This window comes from Oncorhynchus keta, chromosome 28, assembly GCF_023373465.1.
Source record: "Oncorhynchus keta strain PuntledgeMale-10-30-2019 chromosome 28, Oket_V2, whole genome shotgun sequence".
In the NCBI taxonomy this organism is placed as follows: Eukaryota; Metazoa; Chordata; class Actinopteri; order Salmoniformes; family Salmonidae; genus Oncorhynchus; species Oncorhynchus keta.
The window spans coordinates 68,651,465-68,675,073 of record NC_068448.1 but is presented as its reverse complement, the minus strand read 5'-3'; the positions used below and the strand labels follow the sequence as shown (position 1 = coordinate 68,675,073).

The 23,609-nt window shown below is 43.6% G+C and overlaps 1 protein-coding gene and 1 long non-coding RNA gene across 2 annotated transcripts in view; both read left to right on the top strand.

The window, feature by feature from the left end:
• The first annotated feature begins 5,375 nt into the window (after positions 1 to 5,375).
• Positions 5,376 to 14,354, top strand: LOC127912882 (uncharacterized). Its single transcript, XR_008083909.1, has 6 exons — positions 5,376 to 6,792; positions 6,879 to 7,336; positions 7,636 to 7,798; positions 8,869 to 9,029; positions 9,896 to 9,993; positions 12,484 to 14,354. It is a non-coding gene; the product is annotated as an uncharacterized LOC127912882 (long non-coding RNA).
• A 7,255-nt stretch (positions 14,355 to 21,609) lies between these two features.
• Positions 21,610 to 23,609, top strand: part of oplah (5-oxoprolinase, ATP-hydrolysing) — a 22,135-nt gene continuing 20,135 nt past the window's right edge. Inside the window, exon 1 of the mRNA XM_035759231.2 lies at positions 21,610 to 21,778. The gene's annotated coding sequence lies outside the window, so the exon portion shown is untranslated. The remainder of the gene's footprint in view (positions 21,779 to 23,609) is intronic.

Here is a 23,609-nt window from a genome sequence, read left to right as displayed (position 1 = left end):
CAATATAACATTGACTCTAAAACAATTTGCAGTTGCAAGTTTACCAAATATTTATTAGGTTTAGAATGGGAGTACACCACATATAAATTCCTTAACCTGATTTTGAGAAATGGAGCAAATTGAAAATGTTTTCGAACAGCAGTCAAGATGCACAAATGTCTTGTTGTGTAGTACATGGTTACAATTTAGTTGGGCGCAATGATTGACAGCACGAGAGACGGCGAGAGACAGCCAAACCAAAGATTTGTATAACTAACCCAAGATAGACCAGAGCCTGTCGTTTCCAATGGAAGCAAATTAGTCATGGTGTGCAAAACAAGCAAGGATGTGGGCAGAGCCAGTGAGCTCTGTGAGATCCTATTGGCGTGTCCGCTAGGGAACGCCTACTCAATTGCGTGTGTGTGATAACTCAATTCGCCCTTGTACTCCTTCGAAACAACGCTTTAAAAAAAACTTTGGCAAAGTCTACACAACGCAGTCAACTATGTGTTTTACAGATTCTAGTTTTGGAAACAGAAAACTGTATGGAGTTCAAATGTTTAATTGATGAGTAAATTTGCAGAATGTCGGCCAAAATCCATCTCGCTCCATCTTCTCCCACTTTTGGCCACTGCAATTCCTCTCATCACCATATTTGGTAGTGAGCGGAAACAACAACCGGATGCTTCACATTTAAACATCCAGTGAAATATCTGGCTCATTGTTCTATCGGTGGCCAAGCGATACCACAGAGAGCGCACTTGGTTCCGGTCCGTTCTTCGCTTGTTGTTGTGAGCTTGGTAAATTAAGGGACTACGATGAAACTGATATTTTTATTGGAATACTAACAACAATCGCTGCTGGCAATACTGGGGTGGTGGTAAACACACCGGGAACAGTCTCCAAACACCGCATGAGGCTTTAGGTGGAATACCGCTGAACTCAGACAGGTGGACTACTCACACCCCTCCGCCGGACCTGTCCTCATCTATCCCCAGCTATGGAACCTCGCAAACTGGCTGCCATGCAGTATTGATGTCGACACGGGTGTCAGTTTGCCATTCTGGTATTCGGTCGTTGTGTCTTCCAGAGGCAGGTGATGAGTCAGTCCGTCTCCAGCTCTGTATGTACCCCGGGAAGACCGAGGAATTCTGTCTCATGCTACGGGACACTAGCGGAACAACGGATCGGAGTGTGATAAGACAGCACAATGTTTTCATTGCAGGCAGGCAGGCAGGCAGGGAAGGTTTTGCCATTACACTATTACATTACCCATGAGCTCATTTAGCTCATTTTGCACCACATTATCTCTACTTGCACATCCATCTTTTGCACATCTACCATTCCAGTGTTTAATTGCCATATTGTAATTACTTCGCCACCATGGCCTATTTCTTGTCTTAACTCCCTTATTTGCACTCACTGTATATATACTTTTTTTTCTTTTTTTTCCTACTGTATTATTGACTGTATATTTGGTTAATTCCATGTGTAACTCTGTGTTGTTGTATGTGTTGAACTGCTATGCTTTTACTTGGCCAGGTCGCAGTTGCAAATGAGAACTTGTTCTCAACTAGCCTACCTGGTTAAATAAAGGTGAACTAAAAATAATAAAAATGCTTAATTTTGACAGGCATTCATTGAACTGTCATTTATTTGAAACAGATCATTAATAGTAAATCAAATAGTTGATTTACGTTCTTGTCATCAAACATTCCCACTAGGTTTATATAGGCTGTACATTACTGCTATGCTGTCCAATCTCTTCCAAAAACAGCTCCAACATGACATCAGTACAAGAACTACAGTCATTATACTACCAGGGAACAAACACTGGTAGGTGGCCAATTTCAGTGTGATAAAATGAGCTTCGCTTTTCTTCTCTCATGTCTTCCAGTCCATTGCAGAGTTTGACCTGAGGTGCTACACTATGAGGTGAAGTCGGCAAAATGCCACAAGGTGAGTTTGGCCATGCCCCCTCATGACCACATCAGCTTCAACTTCCACTGCCAGCAGGAGGCTCAGGAGTGGGCCACCGTGGTGATGTCATCACTCAGAGAGGCACATAGGGGTCAGTCACCACCTACAGTGGCAAGAACAAGTATGTGAACGATTTGGAATTACCTGGATTTCTGCATAAATTGGTCGTCAAATTTGATCTGATCTTCATCTAAGTCATGACAATAGACAAACAGTATGCTTAAACTAATAACACACACATTCTTGTATTTTTCTTGTCTATATTGAATACCTCATTTAAACATTCGGAGTGTAGGTTGGAAAAAGTATGTGAAGCCCTAAGCTAATGGCTTCTCCAAAAACGAATTGGAGTCAGCTAACCTGGAGTCCAATCAATTAGATGAGACTGGAGATGTTGGTTAGAGCGGCATTGCCCTATAAATAACACACAAAATGTGAGTTTACTATTCACAAGAAGCATTGCCTGATGTGAACCGTGCCTCGAACAAAAGAGATCTCAGAAGACCTAAGATTAAGAATTGTTGACTTGCATAAACCTGGCAAGCTTTACAAAAGTATCTCTAAAAGCCTTGATGTTCATCAGTCCACTGTAAGACAAATTGTCTATAAATTGAGAAAGTTCAGCACTGTTGCTACTCTCCCTAGGAGTGGCCGTCCTGCAAAGATGACTGCAAGAGCACAGTGCAGAATGCTCAATGAGGTTAAGAAGAATCCTAGAGTGTCAGCTAAAGACTTACAGAAATCTCTGGAACATGCTAACATCTCTGTTGACGAGTCTATGATATATAAAACATTAAACAAGAATTGTATTCAAGGGAGGACACCACGGAAGAAGCCATTGCTGTCCAAAAAAACATTCCTGAAGTTTGCAAAAGAGCACCTGGATGTTCCACAGCTTTACTGGCAAAATATTATGTGGACAGATGAAACTACAGTTGCTTTGTTTGGAAAGAACACACAACACTATGTGTGGAGAAAAAAAGGCACAGCACACCAACATCAACCTCATCCCAACTGTAAAGTATGGTGGAGGGAGCATCATGGTTTGGGGCTGCTTTGCTGCCTCAGTGCCTGGACAGCTTGCTATCATCGACAGAGAAATGAACTCCCAAGTTTGTCAACATTTCGCAGGAGAATGTTAGGCTATCTGTCCACCAATTGAAGCTCAACAGAAGTTGGGTGATGCAACAGGACAATGGCCCAAAACACAGAAGTAAATCAACAACCGAATGGCTTCAACAGAAGAAAATACGCCTTCTGGAGTGGCCCAGTCCTAGTCCTGACCTCAAACCGATTGATATGCTGTGGCATGACCTCAAGAGAGCAGTTCACACCAGACATCCCAAGAATATTGCTGAACTGAAACAGTTTTGTAAAGAGGAATGGTCCAAAATTCCTCCTGACCATTGATTGTGCAGGTCTGATCCGCAAACCTCGTTTGGTTGAGGTTATTGCTCCCAAAGGAAGGTCAAGCAATTATTTAATTCTAGGGTTCACATACTTTTCCCATCCGCACTGTGAATATTTACACGGTGTGTTAAAAAGAGACATGAAAATGTATAATTGTTTGTGTGTTATTAGTTTAAGCAGACTATTTGTCTATTGTGACCTAGATGAGGATCAGATCAAATTTTATGACCAATTTATGCAGAAATCCAGTTATTTCCAAAGGGTTCACATACTTTTTTTGCCACTGTACCTCTATTCTCTCTGACCTGTTTGTCCACTGAATTCTCTTCCTAGCCTTCCTGTGCCCTAATAACCCTAATAACCCGAGTCCTCGTCTCCTGACCCCTCAGTGGCAGCCAGCCCTCCCACCGATGACAGACAGCTGCCTCTGGAGGCCTTACCAAGCCCTACACAATATGGTTGCATTATGGGAATTAAGATGAGAATCAGATTTTTCACTTTAAAATGTATTCCAAATGAAAAGCTATGATTGCAAAGTTAAACTATACAACTTTATATATATATATATATATATTTTTTTATTTATTTCACCTTTATTTAACCAGGTAGGCTAGTTGAGAACAAGTTCTCATTTGCAACTGCGACCTGGCCAAGATAAAGCATAGCAGTGTGAACAGACAACACAGAGTTACACATGGAGTAAACAATTAGCAAGTCAATAACACAGTAGAAAAAAATGGGCAGTCTATATACAATGTGTGCAAAAGGCATGAGGAGGTAGGCGAATAATACAATTTTGCAGATTAACACTGGAGTGATAAATGATCAGATGGGCATGTACAGGTAGAGATATTGGTGTGCAAAAGAGCAGAAAAGTAAATAAATAAAAACAGTATAAAAACAGTATGGGAATGAGGTAGGTGAAAATGGGTGGGCTATTTACCTATAGACTATGTACAGCTGCAGCGATCGGTTAGCTGCTCGGATAGCTGATGTTTGAAGTTGGTGAGGGAGATAAAAGTCTCCAACTTCAGCGATTTTTGCAATTCGTTCCAGTCACAGGCAGCAGAGTACTGGAACGAAAGGCGGCAAATGAGGTGTTGGCTTTAGGGATGATCAGTGAGATACACCTGCTGGAGCACGTGCTACGGATGGGTGTTGCCATCGTGACCAGTGAACAGAGATAAGGCGGAGCTTTACCTAGCATGGACTTGTAGATGACCTGGAGCCAGTGGGTCTGGCGACGAATATGTAGTGAGGGCCAGCCGACTAGAGCATACAAGTCGCAGTGGTGGGTGGTATAAGGTTCTTTAGTGACAAAACGGATGGCACTGTGATAGACTGCATCCAGTTTGCTGAGTAGAGTGTTGGAAGCCATTTTGTAGATGACATCGCCGAAGTCGAGGATCAGTAGGATAGTCAGTTTTACTAGGGTAAGCTTGGCAGCGTGAGTGAAGGAGGCTTTGTTGCGGAATAGAAAGCCGACTCTTGATTTGATTTTCGATTGGAGATGTTTGATGTGAGTCTGGAAGGAGAGTTTGCAGTCTAGCCAGACACCTAGGTACTTATAGATGTCCACATATTCAAGGTCGGAACCATCCAGGGTGGTGATGCTAGTCGGGCATGCGGGTGCAGGCAGCGATCGGTTGAAAAGCATGCATTTGGTTTTACTCGTGTTTAAGAGCAGTTGGAGGCCACGGAAGGAGTGCTGTATGGCATTGAAGCTCGTTTGGAGGTTAGATAGCACAGTGTCCAATGACGGGCCGAAAGTATATAGAATGGTGTCGTCTGCGTAGAGGTGGATCAGGGAATCGCCCGCAGCAAGAGCAACATCATTGATATATACAGAGAAAGAGTCGGCCCGAGAATTGAACCCTGTGGCACCCCCATAGAGACTGCCAGAGGGCCGGACAGCATGCCCTCCGATTTGACACACTGAACTCTGTCTGCAAAGTAATTGGTGAACCAGGCAAGGCAGTCATCCGAAAACCGAGGCTGTTGAGTCTGCCGATAAGAATATGGTGATTGACAGAGTCGAAAGCCTTGGCGAGGTCGATGAAGACGGCTGCACAGTACTGTCTTTTATCGATGGCGGTTATGATATCGTTTAGTACCTTGAGTGTGGCTGAGGTGCACCCGTGACCGGCTCGGAAACCAGATTGCACAGCGGAGAAGGTACGGTGGGATTCGAGATGGTCAGTGACCTGTTTGTTGACTTGGCTTTCGAAGACCTTAGATAGGCAGGGCAGGATGGATATAGGTCTATAACAGTTTGGGTCCAGGGTGTCTCCCCCTTTGAAGAGGGGGAGACATATGATGGAACAAAAAGCACTGCCCGTCATTCTTTTACCAAACTTTGCATCTGTACTGTTATTCAAGTAAATGCGTCTTTGTAACATTTTCTTGTTGAAATTGTTCAAAGTAGTCCTTGTGCATATTGTATAGTTTGTTTTGACTTTTCAATCATTGGTTTTCGTTTGGCATACATTTTAAAGTGACAATCGAGTGTAGGCATAATTTCGAATTGCCCTTGTGCTTCATGTGAATACTTAATAGCGGTTGTGTGTACATTAGTAGATAGGCCTAGTTTCTTCCCTTTTCAATGGCTCACTGTCCCTGCCTCTTGGTTTCTTCCTTGTCTCCACTGGTCTATAGAGGAGATGTGTGCTGACCTGACCAGGGTCACCGAGGCTGGTGACATCCAGGCGGCCTCCATCTACGCTGCCGCCATAGCTCATCAGCAGGCAGGGCTGAAGATACAGCCCTCTGAGAGGAGCTACGGAGACACAGAGCTTATGGAGAGAGTTAAGAGCACTAGAGCTCCTGGGTAGAAGAAGAGAAAGTTATTGAAAAATTCAGAATATAACTTTGTAAGACAGGAAATGTATATTTTACGAGTTGATGACGATTGTATATTTTTGTGAAAGCTTGGCTGTAGTGGTCGAGGGTTCTTCATCTTATTAACCTGCTGCTTGAGTATTGCAGTCTGAACAGCTTAAACAATGTCTATACATTTTTTTAAAGTTTACATTTAAATTCAGTCCTCTATAAAATGTATTTAGCTAAAAAATAGTTTTAACATGAGAACCTTTCTGTCAACGTTTATTTGTCCCTCTGTCTCCTTGGTAATCCTGGAGTATGGCTTCCATCCGCGGGTGCAGCGCTGGGTCATCGGACAGTGTCTGTGTGCCGAGCAGCGCTCTCTGGCATCATATTGGGAGCGCAGGGATGGAGACACGGCCTTCCTGTACCTCCTCTCCGCCTGCCAGGCCCGTCTCACATGGCAGCTGCTCCAGCAGGACCAGGAGAGTACCCTCCTCACCCGTGCTACCCCACCTCACGGGCCCCCCAGCAACTGCCCCACATCCCAGGACTGGAGGGGTTACAGCACCCTACCACTCAGACTGAGCCACAGCAGCAAGGGTGAGACTGCTAAACACGCACACACCATTGACATAAGGACCCATTGTTGGCACCCTCCTGACCAAGCGTTGTTCCTGTCCCTGTAGGTTCAAATGGAACAGGGCCAAATGGAACAGGGGCAGAGAGGCTGAACATCAGTGAAATCAAAGACCTCATCAACCTGGAGATGCCACAACTCAATTATGCACTTAGTCCGAAGAAATCAGGCCCTCAGGTACACACAAGCTCAGTACAATACCCCTTGGTAATAATTGAATAACTATTTGACTCGGCTTAATGGATTTTACCCTCAACATAACTGATACATCCCTAGATGCTGTAAGTTGACATACAGTAGATATCCATCTACACACCTGCAAAGACGCTCTTGCTGTGTGTAGATGCCTGCCCCTCTTGTACGTACATAAACAAGCCCATGCGGCCTGGCTGTGAGATCTGCAGTACAGACCGTCCAGAGTTCTACTGTTCCTGGAAGCCACAAACCAGACCCTCTGGAGTCCACCGCATTCAGCAGGAAGAAGAAACTGTCCAACAGTACCAGCGGGTAGGATGGTTTTAAGCTCAGACAGATCCACACCCACACACTCCCTCACTCATACACGTAAACACATTCAACTAGTGCTGATGCAAGCTGTCAGACCGTGCCGAACAGGACAGGTAGGACTCTCTGATGTAGACACACACATGCACACTCTTGCACGTACACAGTTGAAAGTGAATGACTGTAGTTGAAAGGTTTATTAAGGGAAAGGCTTAGTAGGATAATGTAAGGGTTGAGATGACATGGGAAGGTAGGATGGGCTCTCAAAGGCTGACTCTTTTCTGTCTCTCTGTATTTTTAAGGGACACGAGAGCTGGGGGGGCGCGGGTGCTCAAAACGAGTCCCTACTGGAAAACTTGGACCAGGACTACTGACTCACACGCTCCACGTATCATCACAGAAAGAGACTCGCACGCTCCACGTATCATCACAGAAAGAGAGTCACACGCGCCACGTATCATCACAGTAAGAGACTCGCACGCTCCACGTATCATCACAGAAAGAGACTCGCACGTGCCACGTATCATCACAGAAAGAGACTCGCACGCTCCACGTATAATCACAGAAAGAGACTCGCACGCTCCACGTATCATCACAGAAAGAGACTCGCACGCTCCACGTATCATCACAGTAAGAGACTCGCACGCTCCACGTATCATCACAGAAAGAGACTCGCACACGCCACGTATCATCACAGAAAGAGACTTGCACGCTCCATGTATCATCACAGAAAGAGACTCGCACGCAACACGTATCATCACAGAAAGAGACTCGCACGCGCCACGTATCATCACAGAAAGAGACTCGCACGCTCCACGTATCATCACAGAAAGAGACTCGCACGCGCCACGTATCATCACAGAAAGAGACTCGCACGCGCCACGTATCATCACAGAAAGAGACTCGCACGCTCCACGTATCATCACAGAAAGAGACTCGCACGCTCCACGTATCATCACAGAAAGAGACTCGCACGCGCCACGTATCATCACAGAAGGAGACTGACACACACTTTCTATATTTTTCAGCTGTAACACGATGTACCCTTCTCTTCAACCCATGCAGTTACATAGGACAGAATTGTGGCTACCTACCCTCTGACATTGTTTGAAACAAATACTGTATGTCTAAGCAAATGAAAGCATTTTATGTTCATAATTTTATATAGGACATTGTTAAAGGTGCTATTTTTGCATGTTTATAATAAATATTGTAACTACTGCAAGTCCATGTAGGACATTTTTGCAGTGTCACCTGTTTCAGAGGGGAAAACAACTCTGCTGTGTTGCCCACTCTGTTCCTGTTTGTTTCAGTCTGGGTCATGAAGTTCAAAACACATTGAAAACAAACAGCAAGTAAAGTTAACTCTCAATGCACAATTTCATTAATAGTGAATGCATTTTCACTGAAAGTAGAACAAAAAAACATCTTATTGAATTTAAAACGTAACTAATTAAGCAAGTAAAATGCTGTTTTGAATAAAATGAATGCCTGTGTGTTAATTGTTGTGTTTTTGTGGATCCTCACCTTCCCAGGCTACAGAAGCAGAGTGGAGAGAGAACTTTGCCCTGCTGATGATGCTAGATGGGAAGGACCCGGTGCCCAACCCAGAGGCTGTGGACTGTATGATCTGTTATCTGGACTTACAGCCTGGGGAAGGAGTCCTGCTCAGAGAGCCTCTCCACTGTTTCTGAGGGTAACACACAACATAGTGACCCTACCCCTAGTGACTCTATTGAATATACCCCTATTGACCCTACCCCTAGTGACTCTACCCCTAGTGAACCTAGTGACTCTACCCCTAGTGAACCTGGTGACCCTACCCCTATTGAACCAACCCCTGGTGACCCTACCCCTAGTGAACCTACCCCAAGTGACCTTACCCCCAGTGAACCTAGTGACCCTACCCCTAGTGACCCTACCCCCAGTGACCCTAACCCTAGTGACTCTACTGAATATACCCCTATTGACCCTACCCCGAGTGACCGCCTAGTGACCCGAGTGACCCCCTACATGTCAATTGCACGCTCCCTAAAAACTTGAGACATCTGTGGCGTTGTGTGACACAACTGCTTATTTTAGTGGCCTTTTATTGTCCCCAGCACAAGGTGCACCTGTGTAATGATCAGTACCAGGATGACATGACAGCCCATTCTGTTTAATCAGCTTCTTGCTATGCCACACCTGTCAGGTGGATTATCTTGGCAAAGGAGAAATGTTCACTAACAGGGATTCAAACAAATTTGTGCACAACATTTAGAGAGAAATAAGATTTTTGTACATATGGAATATTTCTGAGATCTTTTATATTTTTGTTCAGTATACTTAAACATACTAGCTACTTAAGCTGGTACATTGGATATTATAGACATTCTGTATAACACACTGGCTAATGCAGACCAGAAAACTCCGGACGGTGTGTCTACGAGGACACAGTCAACGTGTTCCACTGCCCCATCTGCAACAAGCAAAACTGCCTGCTCTGCAAGGTACACACATCACATTTACATTCACCAATGATTTGAAATGACCACCTCCTCTACTTTCCCCTCTCTCTCTCAGGCGATCCATGAAGAGATGGACTGTAAACAGTACCAGGATGACCTAACAGCCATGCTGAGAATGACTCAGCAGCCTGCAGAACCAGAGATCTGCTCAAGGTGACACACAATCAGACACTTTTACATGTACTTTATACCTGTAGATTGATTTCAACAAGCATTGAAGACAAGTAGAAGGAATGTTAGGGTTTTCAGGTAGTTAGACATTGCTCATATCATATTAACAGAAAACAACCCTCTCTCTCAGACCCTGGTCCTCTCCGGGGAGGCCTTGCACTGCCCTCAGTGCATTATCATTGTGCAGAAAAATGAGGGCTGTGATTGGCTGCGTTGCACTGTCTGTCACACCGAGATCTCCTCGGTCACCAGAGGGTGTCCCTGGGGGCCAGGGGTAAGAGCCCGCCTCTCCTGTCTCTCTCTGTTACATTCAGTCAAGCTCTGCTTGGTTGTGCTCCACTGCTCACCTCTAATGCAGAGATTTCCCATCTGTGTCTGCTACCGGTCTGTGTTTCTGTTCCCCCTAAGGGTCCGGGTGACACCAGCAAGGGCTGCAACATCAACAACCAAAAGTGTCAGAACTGTCACTGAGAAAGACAATAAAGGATGTGTGTTGTGAGAGTCAGATGGGTAGCAAGTTAGAATGGTAGGAACCAGAAGCCAAAGTTGACCATGCAGGACAAATGTGTATGTCACTCAAAGGATTGATGATCTCACTGCATGTTCAGCTCTGCACATTTCCTGTTTGTTTTTGATCTCCCTATAAAGTCATGCAATACTTTTCAGGGACACATTAAACTAAGTGTCATTCACCTTTTCAGTACTCAAAGCTAAAGTCTAATGCCAATGACACAGCGTTCTGTGGTTGAAACAGAGCGTACTGTGTTCTGACCGGAAATAATGCAATGTTTCTGCTTAGAAACATAATAAAAAGAATCTGTTTCAAACTACATTGCGCTGTGTGTCAATTAATAGCCATTTTGGAAGTACATGAGTGTTCATGTGGAATGAATACTTTGGCATGTTCTGTTTTTGTCCTGAATGAATAATGCTCTGTCACATAGACCGGATGTGAATACTAAAGGTTCTGTTTATTACTCACTGGCTCCTATTACAAACTCATTATGAAGGCAGAGAAAACACTGTCTGTTTTCATGGAATAATCTGTGGAATTGCTCAGGAACTGCTGGTGTGACATTGTGCCTTATCAGTGTGTCAAAGCTACTAAACACAAGGCCTCACAAGACTCATCTGAAGGTCCCTGGTACCAGTTGAAAAAATGAATGGAAGTGTATATATATATATGGACTTGTTTTTTAATGCCAAAAAATATGGGGTAAAATCAATAAATTATTGATCTCCTTATCTCTCAGATATAGGAGAAACACAAGAACAATGTAGTGAATGTTATTAAATGCGTTTGTATGGGCTAATAGCAGTATAGTTCAAGGGGTCTTAAAATTCAAAATCAAATGGCTAAAGGATCCTTGGTAAAACAATTCCATATCAGTAGCTAGTAAAAAGAAATGGGATTACATAATAAAAATAGTTTGATTGCATAATTTTTTACATAATTTATTTTATAAGTAGCGTACATATTATTTATTCGATGACACCTAAAAATCTATTGTGCGAGCCTATAATATATTTGACCTCAAATGCATAGTTTTGGCGCGAAATGCAATAATACAAATTCAAGATAGCAGAGAGTCGGCTCTTTCGACAATGTGACCCACGTTGAAGAAGGGGATTTTTATCGCGCTGTTGGGCTGGGAGCAGCCCCGCCGAAAGCGCAGGTCTGTGTGGGTCCAGAGATGGTTGAAGTCCCGAAAGCATGCAGGGGAGTTCCACCGTTTCGTTTAAGAGCTTCGACTATTTTGAGAGGAATTTCGAAGTTGATTTCGTCTGAACCGAAGCGAGTTGAATCACCTGCTCCAGATAGTTGGAGCCAGGATCGCCCGGATGGGTACCAACTACCGGGAGTTAGTTGAACGCGTGGCGATTTGTCTCCGGTAAACTAAATTCTAGTGAATGTTTAAAGCCTTTGATACCGTAAAGATATATTTTATGTGCAACCAAGCTCGCCAAAGGGCTCTGTAGTTAAAAGCCCCAATGTGACATATGTATTTTTACAGAATGTTTATTAGGACTATAGCTCGTCCCAAAGATGGTTTAAAATCCTTTTTAATGATGCAATGTTACCAAATGAAAATAAAGTCCTGGTGCCTTCTGCCCTGATGAAGGTAGGCTAGTCTTCTCCAGGACCCATTGTTGTTCAAGACAGTAAGTCATTCATCAGAACCCTTTGGGGAAAAGGATATACTTGGAACCAAAAAGGGTACTACCTGGAACCAAAAATGGTAGCTCATGGGGACAGCTGGAGAACCCTTTTAGGTACTAGATAGAAAAAACGGTGGTAAGAGTTACAGGGATACAGTTTATTGATAGTCGTAGATTGAATTGTACTGTTTCAAGGCATTGTTAATGATGGTTTATGAGTATTACAATATAATTAGTAGAGCATAATAAACTAATGTAGTGTAATATGTGGGTGGAATTTCAAGTTACACACTATTTTTTATTCTATTTCAGATTATTGGTGACAGGAGTTTCCTACAGGACCATTGGATTCAGCTTCGGAGTTGAACGGTCCACGGTGGCAGGCATTGCCCCCTCTGTGGCACAAGCCATTTGGGCCTGTCTGGTTGGGCCTGTCCCCAAGGAGGAAGACTGGAGGGCCATCGCTGACTAGTTCCTGGAGAGGTGGAATTTCCCCAACTGTCTTGGCTCCATTGCTGGGAAATGTAGTAATCCAGGCTCCACCGTACTTGGGTTCGCAAGTCTACAACTACACGGGTACATATTCAGTTGTACTCTTGGCTGTTGTAGATGCCTTCTACTGTTTCCGTGTCGTCGATGTTGGTGCTTACGGCAAGGGAAGTGATGGCGGGTCCCTCCGGGACTCTGCCTTCGGCCAGGCACTTCAGGATGGCACCCTGGAGATTCTACCACCTGCATCACTCCCTGGGGCTGAAGCCCTGTGACCTGTTCCCCACGTCTTCGTCGATGACGAGGCCTTCTTTCCCTTTGAGACCCAACCTCGTGAGGCCCTACATCTTCACTGCTCTGACAAAATACTTTCATCTTGTCTTAGATCTGTAAAGGTGTCGGGAAGAAATAAGCAGATTAAGTCTAAATGAGATATTAATAAACAAATGAAACAACTGACTATAAAAACACAATATAAGTATTCAAGTACAGGAAAGAACGTGACAGGTATGTATGTGTGTGGTAAAAATGTAGAAAAAAATGAAAACTATTGAAAGAGTTGTGTATGTGCGCATAAAAATGGCACAACTGCAGACAGAGGCACTACTCATAAAGCCTAGACGTAGTAGGGGAACCTCAGACATGGTCATAAAGAGAAAGAGGGCAGGGAACTGGAGACCTGAGGGACAGAGAGGAGTGGAGGAGAGTGAATGTGTAGCCACAATATAGGTAAACACACATTTCACCTTTAGTCTTGTAAAAGAACAACAAGAGCATCTGAATTCTCCAGTGCGTCAGCTTCAATTCAGTCAATTTTCATGCAATCTATGTACAACTAATAACGAATGCTATCCTAAGTATTGAGAAACTACTAACAAGGACATAGTAAGCGGAAATAAAATTGGAAAATCTCAATAGAGGACAGTTGGAAAATCTCAGTTGCATTTCCTTGATTCCTCGCATCCTCTGTCACGTTCTGACCTTAGTTCCTTTATTATGTCTTTGTGTTTGTTTGGTCACGGTGTGAGTTGGGGTGGGTAGTCTATGTTCTTTTTTCTATGTTGTATTTGTGTTTTTGGCCTGGTATGAGGCAGCTGTCGATCGTTGTCTCTGATTGAGAATCATACGTAGGCAGCCTGTTTTCCCCATTTTGGTTGTGGGTGATTGTTTTCTGTTTTGTGCGTATTCCTTACAGAACTTTTTCGTTCTCGCTCGTTATTATTTTTATGTATGCAACAAAAGTTCAACATTCACCTTCTGCTACCATTTCTGTCAAGCCGTCTACGCATACAGTTTGACGCATACATAACACAAGGTATGCACCACACCGAACGCAATGTCATTCTGGTGTACCAAAATGCAAATACACTGTAGGTGTGTTTGAAGCGTAAGTGGGTCGGAACTGCTAGTTTGGTGCTCTGCAGCCAGGGTTTTCAGATTTCTAGCCAAATGACCTCTCAAAACTGTCCACAAGGTCTGAAATCTAGCCCAATATCTTTTGGGGCAGAAAGAGAGGAGTTGCCACATGTATCCAATAAACCCTTTTTCCATAATGTTATTGAGTGAATAAAGAAGGAATATCGACATAATTTGTAATGACGGAGGCTAAGAAGTTAAATGTGGTTTTCCATCAAAATTATTATTATTTTGAGTTTAAGAATATGTCCCAAGAGAAAATATAAAAACTCGCCAGATCATTTTCCATCAATGGGTGTTGATTTCACTTGTTTGACTACTATGATTAAGCAATAAGGCCCAAGGAGGTGTGGTACGCTATAGGACCAACATACCATGGCTAAGGGCTGTTCTTAGGACACAATCCTTAGCTGTAGTATATTGTAAGAAAAGTCCTTAGCTGTGGTATATTGGCCATATACAACAAATCCCAGAGGTGCCTTATTGCTTAATTATAAACTGGGTGGTTTGAGCCCTGAATTCTCATTGGCTGAAAGCTGTGGTATATCAGACCTATGACACAACGTTCATTTTTACTGCTGTAATTATGTTAGTAACCAGTTTATAATAGCAATAAGGCACCTTGGGGTTTGTGATCTATGGCCAATATACCATGGCTGAGGTTTGTGCCCATGCACTCCGCGTTGCTTCGTGCATAAGAACAGCCCTTTGCCATGGTAAATTGGCCATATACCACACCTCCTTGGGCCTTATTGCTTAAATACATCTGCATGTGCATAACTATAGATACATCTGACAGGAGAGTTTGAGTGATGAGAGTTGGACAGAGGATCTCAAAATCTCTTTGCAAGGAACACTTGGCCGAAATTCAAAAAACTAATGTTAGGCTATTTTCTGGCAACTGTGCCATTATTATGTGTCAGGTGTTAAGACTACAAACCGTTATAAATGCCCTGTTTGCGAGATTGACTTATTATTTCAATAGGCATAGGCTACTGACTAAAATCTGGTGTATAATTGCAATGTAATGTTGCCTTTGTTTGCTGAGCTACATGCAGGTCGCCCACAGTAGCCTCTGATAGACCAACATCTAATTTCAGGGAAAAGTCCACAATGACTCTTACATTTGTGATAGAGCTGTGACCATGATCACAATTGATAACTTCCAATTTAATTAACTAAACATGGGCATTAATAATTGCATAATAACACCAGACTAAAACAACAATAAACGGAAGTTATAGACAAGATTTTGAATCCAGGTAGGCTACACAAGTGGCACAAAACTCCAGAGATTGTAATTTCAACATATGTATTGTATCAAATGGTATGCTACTAGTTGCCTACAATGGCATATAAATGAATTGGCAAAAGTTGCAAATGTATCATTCTCCACATTTAATGTCAGTTTCATTGTGGACCTTTACCCCATAAAAGAAGCATGCAAGGGAGTTCCATAACTTCCATTTCAAATCTGAATTTGCGCAGAGCTCGAGAGCCATGAACTAAGCATGGATAAAACCCTTTGCTTCATACATTCCACAAAAATCGACATTGGAATGCAGTTTACTTTAAACGTCCTCTGAGCGAATGTATCTAACGCGATCTTAGGCCCTAAAGTAATTTTACCGTGCTTTGTCGCCACTATATCAGTTCTAGCGCGTTAATGTTTTATGGGAAAAAAAGTTTGTCATTATCTAGACACCTATTTCTATCTAAATGGCCTACCTACAACTGATAAAACAGTTGTCACGACATGCGAGCGTGCTGCTCTGACTCAGTTGCCTGCTGTAGCGCCTACAATCTATGTGCAGCGCTCTCTCAACACACACATGCTCCTCCGGGCCTCCACCCCACTCACTCAGTAACAGCCTGCTCACCACCGGATATTCAGCAACAGCAGGTCACAGTGAAGTCGTTTTTGTTGTTGAGTAATGCCATGGCGGCCGCGGGGAAATTTAGAAGTAGCCCAAAAACCGGCAACCAATACATTTTGACCCACAACATAATTTTCAAAGGTGCCCAATTTCTGAGAAAGCCATGAAGAAAATAACGGACATGGCAACCCTGCCTGCAGCTCGAGAACACACGGAGATGGCTACCCTGCCTGTAGTTCGAGAACACACGGAGATGGCTACCCTGCCTGCAGTTCCAGAACACACGGAGATGGCGACCCTGCCTGCAGCTCCAGAACACACAGAGATGGCTACCCTGCCTGCAGCTCCAGAACACACGGAGATGGCAACCCTGCCTGCAGCTCCAGAACACTCGGAGATGGCTACCCTGCCTGCAGCTTGTGAACACGGAGATGGCTACCCTGCCTGCAGCTCCAGAACACACGGAGATGGCTACCCTGCCTGCAGTTCCAGAACACACGGAGATGGCAACCCTGCCTGCAGCTCCAGAACACACGGAGATGGCTACCCTGCCTGCAGCTCCAGAACACACGGAGATGGCTACCCTGCCTGCAGCTCCAGAACACACGGAGATGGCTACCCTGCCTGCAGCTCCAGAACACACGGAGATGGCTACCCTGCCTGCAGCTCCAGAACACACGGAGATGGCTACCCTGCCTGCAGTTCCAGAACACACGGAGATGGCTACCCTGCCTGCAGTTCCAGAACACACGGAGATGGCTACCCTGCCTGCAGCTCGGGAACACACGGAGATGGCTACCCTGCCTGCAGCTCGGGAACACACGGAGATGGCTACCCTTCCTGCAGCTTGTGAACACACGGAGATGGCTACCCTTCCTGCAGCTTGTGAACATCTCCTCCAGAGCCTGAAAGATTCTGCAAATGGAAAATATTAATTGGAAGAAGATTAAAAACCCTGGTGATTATGCAGGTTGAGAGGAGTCATCACTGGGCTCCTGATATCTATGTCCACAGATGATATTAAAAACCATGTCCCTGGTGATTATGCAGGTTGAGAGGAGTCATCACTGGGGTCCTGATATCTATGTCCACAGATGATATTAAAAACCATGTCCCTGGTGATTATGCAGGTTGAGAGGAGTCATCACTGTGGTCCTGATATCTATGTCCACAGATGATATTAAAAACCATGTCCCTGGTGATTATGCAGGTTGAGAGGAGTCATCACTGGGGTCCTGATATCTATGTCCACAGATGATATTAAAAACCATGTCCCTGGTGATTATGCAGGTTGAGAGGAGTCATCACTGTGGTCCTGATATCTATGTCCACAGATGATATTAAAAACCATGTCCCTGGTGATTATGCAGGTTGAGAGGAGTCATCACTGGGGTCCTGATATCTATGTCCACAGATGATATTAAAAACCATGTCCCTGGTGATTATGCAGGTTGAGAGGAGTCATCACTGGGGTCCTGATATCTATGTCCACAGATTATATTAAAAACCATGTCCCTGGTGATTATGCAGGTTGAGAGGAGTCATCACTGGGGTCCTGATATCTATGTCCACAGATTATATTAAAAACCGTCCCTGGTGATTATACAGGTTGAGAGGAGTCATCACTGGGGTCCGATATCTATGTCCACAGATTATATTAAAAACCATGTCCCTGGTGATTATGCAGGTTGAGAGGAGTCATCACTGGGGTCCGATATCTATGTCCACAGATGATATTAAAAACCCTGGTGATTATGCAGGTTGAGAGGAGTCATCACTGGGGTCCTGATATCTATGTCCACAGATGATATTAAAAACCATGTCCCTGGTGATTATGCAGGTTGAGAGGAGTCATCACTGGGGTCCGATATCTATGTCCACAGATGATATTAAAAACCCTGGTGATTATGCAGGTTGAGAGGAGTCATCACTGGGGTCCTGATATCTATGTCCACAGATGATATTAAAAACCCTGGTGATTATGCAGGTTGAGAGGAGTCATCACTGTGGTCCTGATATCTATGTCCACAGATGATATTAAAAACCATGTCCCTGGTGATTATGCAGGTTGAGAGGAGTCATCACTGGGGTCCTGATATCTATGTCCACAGATGATATTAAAAACCATGTCCCTGATATTAAAAACCCTTGTGATTATGCAGGTTGAGAGGAGTCATCACTGGGGTCCTGATATCTATGTCCACAGATGATATTAAAAACCCTGGTGATTATGCAGGTTGAGAGGAGTCATCACTGGGGTCCGATATCTATGTCCACAGATGATATTAAAAACCATGTCCCTGGTGATTATGCAGGTTGAGAGGAGTCATCACTGGGGTCCTGATATCTATGTCCACAGATGATATTAAAAACCATGTCCCTGGTGATTATGCAGGTTGAGAGGAGTCATCACTGGGGTCCTGATATCTATGTCCACAGATGATATTAAAAACCATGTCCCTGGTGATTATGCAGGTTGAGAGGAGTCATCACTGGGGTCCTGATATCTATGTCCACAGATGATATTAAAAACCATGTCCCTGGTGATTATGCAGGTTGAGAGGAGTCATCACTGGGGTCCGATATCTATGTCCACAGATGATATTAAAAACCCTGGTGATTATGCAGGTTGAGAGGAGTCATCACTGTGGTCCTGATATCTATGTCCACAGATGATATTAAAAACCATGTCCCTGGTGATTATGCAGGTTGAGAGGAGTCATCACTGGGGTCCTGATATCTATGTCCACAGATTATATTAAAAACCATGTCCCTGGTGATTATGCAGGTTGAGAGGAGTCATCACTGGGGTCCTGATATCTATGTCCACAGATGATATTAAAAACCATGTCCCTGGTGATTATGCAGGTTGAGAGGAGTCATCACTGGGGTCCTGATATCTATGTCCACAGATGATATTAAAAACCATGTCCCTGGTGATTATGCAGGTTGAGAGGAGTCATCACTGGGGTCCGATATCTATGTCCACAGATGATATTAAAAACCCTGGTGATTATGCAGGTTGAGAGGAGTCATCACTGGGGTCCTGATATCTATGTCCACAGATGATATTAAAAACCATGTCCCTGGTGATTATGCAGGTTGAGAGGAGTCATCACTGGGGTCCTGATGGGGTCCTGATATCTATGTCCACAGATGATATTAAAAACCATGTCCCTGGTGATTATGCAGGTTGAGAGGAGTCATCACTGGGGTCCTGATATCTATGTCCACAGATGATATTAAAAACCATGTCCCTGGTGATTATGCAGGTTGAGAGGAGTCATCACTGGGGTCCGATATCTATGTCCACAGATGATATTAAAAACCATGTCCCTGGTGATTATGCAGGTTGAGAGGAGTCATCACTGGGGTCCTGATATCTATGTCCACAGATGATATTAAAAACCCTGGTGATTATGCAGGTTGAGAGGAGTCATCACTGGGGTCCTGATATCTATGTCCACAGATGATATTAAAAACCATGTCCCTGGTGATTATGCAGGTTGAGAGGAGTCATCACTGGGGTCCTGATATCTATGTCCACAGATGATATTAAAAACCCTGGTGATTATGCAGGTTGAGAGGAGTCATCACTGGGGTCCTGATATCTATGTCCACAGATGATATTAAAAACCATGTCCCTGGTGATTATGCAGGTTGAGAGGAGTCATCACTGGGGTCCTGATATCTATGTCCACAGATGATATTAAAAACCATGTCCCTGGTGATTATGCAGGTTGAGAGGAGTCATCACTGGGGTCCTGATATCTATGTCCACAGATGATATTAAAAACCATGTCCCTGGTGATTATGCAGGTTGAGAGGAGTCATCACTGGGGTCCTGATATCTATGTCCACAGATGATATTAAAAACCATGTCCCTGGTGATTATGCAGGTTGAGAGGAGTCATCACTGTGGTCCTGATATCTATGTCCACAGATGATATTAAAAACCCTGGTGATTATGCAGGTTGAGAGGAGTCATCACTGTGGTCCTGATATCTATGTCCACAGATGATATTAAAAACCATGTGAAGGGAGGAAGAGTGATTGAGGCCAAAAGGTTGATCAGTAGGAAACGGTTAAAGAAGTGAAAGGTTATCAGTGCTGTTGATGTTTGAGAAGGTTTTGCCTGGAAAAGTACAGACAGGATTCCTTACTTTCAATATCAGAGAATTTGTCCCGTCCCCACTGAGGTGTTTTAAATCCCAAAGAATGGACATGTAGCTGTTCAATGTAAAGAAATACAAAATATCTGCCAAGTGTGGAGGGGTTAAAAAAACGTAGATAAAAAATATAAATATAAAAACATGAGCTGGCGCACACCCAGAGTAATAGTTTGTGTGGAGGTGCTGACTAACGGACAATAAACTATAAAATATCAAAATAAAGAAAGTCGTACACTCCATGTGTAATCTCCCAGCAATTTAATGGGTATTTACCAACGTTTTGGCATCACTGTGCCTTCCTCAGGGTCACTGTGCCTTCCTCAGGGTCACTGTGCCTTCCTCAGGGTCACTTTGCCTTCCTCAGGGTCACTATGCCTTCCTCAGGGTCACTGTGCCTTCCTCAGGGTCACTGTGCCTTCCTCAGGGTCACTGTGCCTTCCTCAGGGTCACTGTGCCTTCCTCAGGGTCACTGTGCCTTCCTCAGGGTCACTGTGCCTTCCTCAGGGTCACTTTTGCCTTCCTCAGGGTGCAGCACAGTGTGAAATGTTGGTAAATACCCATTAAATTGCTGGGAGATTACACATGGAGTGAGCGACTTTTTATTTTGATAGTTCCAAGTGTGGAGGGGAACATGATTCAGTTGAATGTGGGAGCAATGTCTTAACTCTCTTATCTTACCTCATTTGCACTCACTGTATATAGACTTTTTGTTTTCTTTTTCCTACTGTATTATTGACTGTATGTTTTGTCTATTCCACGTGTAACTATGTGTTGTTGTATGTGTCGAATTGCTTTGCTTTATCTTGGCCAGGTCGCAGTTGTAAATGAGAACTTGTTCTCAACTAGCCTACCTGGTTAAATAAAGGTGTTCTCAACTAGCCTACCTGGTAAAATAAAAAAAGGTTAAGTGATGTAATTGGGGGGGGACATAGTGCAGCATTTGGTGGATGTCAGGTGCAGAGAGCAGCTAGAAAGGTTCATAGATATAAAATTAGTCTTATGCATAGGGTGGAAGACAGATCGGTGGAAGTACAGTGTGGAATGGTGGAGCTTCCACAGCTGCTCCTCAACTAAGTGAACCTAATGTCGGGCTGGTGTTTTTGCTGGTCCTGGCATGGTTCTGAGGCCTGTTCAGAAATCTTGCGCCCATGAATGTGCGGTGTCAAAGGACACTTTGATAATGACTCGGGGGTCGTGGGAAGCAGAAATAACACGTTGAAGGTTATTGTGGAGACTGAGGGTAACATATGTTACAGTAGAAATGGTTGTTGACATGCTGAATAATCTGAAGGGTGGAATCTTTCAGCATGAAATATATCAAGTTTAATGGAGTAGGGGGTTAATTTTATTTTAATGGTAGTACAGAATTGGGCAGATCATAATTGATCGTATATTCCAGCACAGTAGGTGGCGTCATGCACGTAGCCTAAACGTTTGTTTGCGGACAGCCATGTCGAAGAAGTAGAGCCGAAAGGCAAAGGGGTGGAGTGTAGTCTTTAGTAAATTAGAAACCATACTTACTTTGGTAACCAGAGCAGAGATCTCCAGCATTGAGGTGAGAGTGAGGAACGAGAACGGCAAAGGACGATAGACGACTGGCAAGGATTTGCGACACATCGGATCATCAGTGATAAACCCAGAGCAAGAAGACTCGTAAGTAGCCCTAAAGATCGGAAAATTACCCACTCAACTTTTGAAAACTGACCAATAAAAATGTATTAAAGCCATGCCAACCTACCACTACACCGGCAGTACAAAGTGGTTGCTCGTGGATCAGTCACTTATGAACGACCTACATAAATGGGGCAATCCGTCATTTATGACCAAAGCAATTAGGATAATAAAATAGTAATTGCTGCATTGATTTAGTCGAATGTATTGCTCATGACAGTTTTCTGTATGAATAGAATAGTGCACAATATTGCCGATTGATAAAGACTGCATGCCTGCCATACAAACTGCATCCGTTCTCACCAGACTGCTCTCCAGTTAGCGCTTCCTCGGCGTAGTCTAGTAAACACATAATATACATAATGGGCTATAATATTGTAATATGTGCAAAACCACTATTAAGTGCACTTATTTCTTCAAATCTTCTGGTAGCATATGGTATATATTTGCTGTGGTACATGCAGTAGTGGAACCACTGAAGACATCAAAATCATGAAATAACACACATGGAATCATGTAGTAACCAAAAAAGTGTTAAATGAATCTAAATATATTTTAGGTTCTTCAAAGTAGCCACCCTTTGTCTTGATAACAGCTTTGCACACTCTTGGCATTCTCTCAAACCAGCTTCACTTGGAATGCTTTTCCAACTGTCTTGAAGGAGTAACCACATGCTGCGCACTTGTAGGCTGCTTTTCCTTCACTCTGTGGTCCCACTCATCCCAAACCATCTCAATTGGGTTGAGGCCAGGTCATCTGATGCAGCTTTCCATCACTCTCCTTCTTGGTCAAATAGACCATACACAGCCTGGAGTGTTTTGGGTCATTGTCCTGTCGAAAACAAAGCGCAAACCAGATGGGATGGCGTATCACTACAGAATGCTGTGGTAGCCATTCTGGTTAAGTGTGCCATAAATTCTAAATAGTTCACAGACAGTGTCACCAACAAAGCTCCATCACACCTCCTCCTCCATGCTTCACAGTGGGAACCACACATGCAGAAATCATCCATCCGTTCACCTACTCTGCGTCTCACAAAGACACGGCGGTTGGAACCAAAAATCAAACATTTGGACTCATCAGACCAAAGGATAGACTTCAACTGGTCTAATGTCCATTGCTCGTATTTCTTGGCCCAAGCACGTCTCTTCTTATTAGTGTCCATTAGTAGTGGTTTCTTTGCAGCAATTCAGCCATGTAGGTCTGATTCACACAGTCTCCTCTGAACAGTTGATGTTGGGATGTGTCTTACTTGAACTCTGTGAAGCATTTATTTGGGCTGCAATCTGATGTGCAGTTAACTCCAATGAACATGTCCTCTGCAGTAGAGGTAACTCTCTGTCTTCCTTCCCTTCCTTTCAGTCCTCATGAGAGCCAGTTTCATCATAGCGCTTGATGGTTTTTGCGAATGCACTTGATAAAACTTTCAAAGTTCTTGAAATGTTCCTCATTGACTGACCTTCATGTCTTAAAGTAATGATTAACTGTCGTTTCTCTTTACTTATTTGAGTTGTCCTTGCGGTAATATGGACTTGGTCTTTTACTAAATAGGCCTATCTTCTTTATACCACCCTTACCTTGTCACAACACAACTGATTGGCTCAAACGCATTAAGAAGGAAAGAAATTCCACAAATTAACTTCTTAACAAGGCACACCTGTTGATTGAAATTCATTCCAGGTGACTACCTCATGAAGCTGGTTGAGAGAATGCCAAGAGTGTGAAAAGCTGTCATCAAGGCAAAAGGTGGCTCCTTTGAAGAATCTAATATATAAAATAGATTTTCATTTAACACTTTTTTAACTACATGATT